The sequence below is a fragment of the Cariama cristata genome, unplaced genomic scaffold, assembly GCF_000690535.1.
Source record: "Cariama cristata isolate BGI_N322 unplaced genomic scaffold, ASM69053v1 scaffold11278, whole genome shotgun sequence".
NCBI classification, from domain to species: Eukaryota; Metazoa; Chordata; class Aves; order Cariamiformes; family Cariamidae; genus Cariama; species Cariama cristata.
Genome location: NW_009632865.1, coordinates 1 through 1,436, shown reverse-complemented (window position 1 = coordinate 1,436; position 1,436 = coordinate 1).

The following is a 1,436-nucleotide window of genomic DNA, read 5'->3' as shown; positions in this document are numbered from 1 at the left end:
TGAAGAAGCAGCTCTTAATTTTCCAGGTTTGTTCAAACTTCCCACTTTGTTCATTTGGGTTTTTAAGGAAAGACATCATCTTTTTCACTTCCTTTCAGAGAGGAATGAAAGGGCTATGAATATCTCGGTGCTACTGTGATAAACATTTCAGAAATGCTCACAGGAAAGGTTTTACTCCCCTATTCCTTCTCCTTCCCATTCAGCCTAGCAGTCTGGCACTGAATGTCCTGAAAACTGAACTGCTCCAACTGGTGGGAATACCTTGGCAAATGCCCACTGTTTATTTCACCTCTTTAGGCAAGTAGTTGCCATCTCCTGGCATGCATCTTCATGAACTGTGTGATTTGCCACAAACTAGAGCTAGAGAGGAGTTAAAGAAAAAAAAATTCTGAAATAGGGAGCTGGTGTGGTTCAGGAACCAACTGTCCTGCAACCAGTAACGAGGCTTTTGCTTTAGGAACTTGAGTGGTCTGTCAGGTGACTGCTGTGTGGGTGGGATTTGGCGATATGAATTTTTCTGAGCATGGTGCTGCCAATCTAAAGATCAATTTTTTTAAATTTATTTTCAATTGACTAAAATGAGGTTTCGGTTTTTTGTATCTAATGTTGAGTCCTTCCTCTGTTCACGTATTGCTTGTTCCTGAGTGTTTGCTCCCGAGTGGGAGGATGACTGCTGGGAATGTGTATGTTACAAGTTACATGTCTTATGTCAGTTGAATTGTCTTTTTATCAGGTAACAAAACAATCAGTGCTGCAGTTGGACCCAAGCCTTGGTGCCTTCACCTTCAACAGGGGCTTTGTCTTTGCTTCTTAGTAGAAGCAGGATTTAGTACGTGCCAACAATGGCAAGTTCATCACATCATGTTGGTTCTTGGACAAAAAGTTTTTAATGAGCTGACTGGAGCTTCATAAACTATGAAAAAAGCAAACTCAATCTGCGAGTAGTGAAATCACTGAGCAAATGACTTGGGCTATCCTCCCAGCCTTGAGTTTCCTGCCTCTGAATACTCGACCAGGAGGGCTCTATGGCAGAAACTGCAAGTGCCCGTGTTAGGTCAATACCGTGGGATCTGCTCAGGGAACAGGCTTTCTTTTCACAATTGCAAATACTTATGGTGAAAACCCAATTCCAAGACTCTTCTCCCTCAGAAAATGGAAGCAAACACTGAAAACGAGGTGGTCATAGCTGCTCCTGCTGCAGTGAGGGTGGGAGCTCAGCAAGCCCTGGGAACAGCTGTGGGAATGAGAGCTGTACTCCCAAGTAGAACTGCATTGCTTCACTTTAGTTCATCAAATAGTCACCACTGTAATTTATAACAAAGTTTAGACCTCATGTTTTATGTACTTCTGTATAAATGTGTTTTCTGTAATATAATAGTTCATACGTTGCTCGCACTGGGCCACTGCCGTGGCAAGAGGAGGCCTGGGCCGGGGTG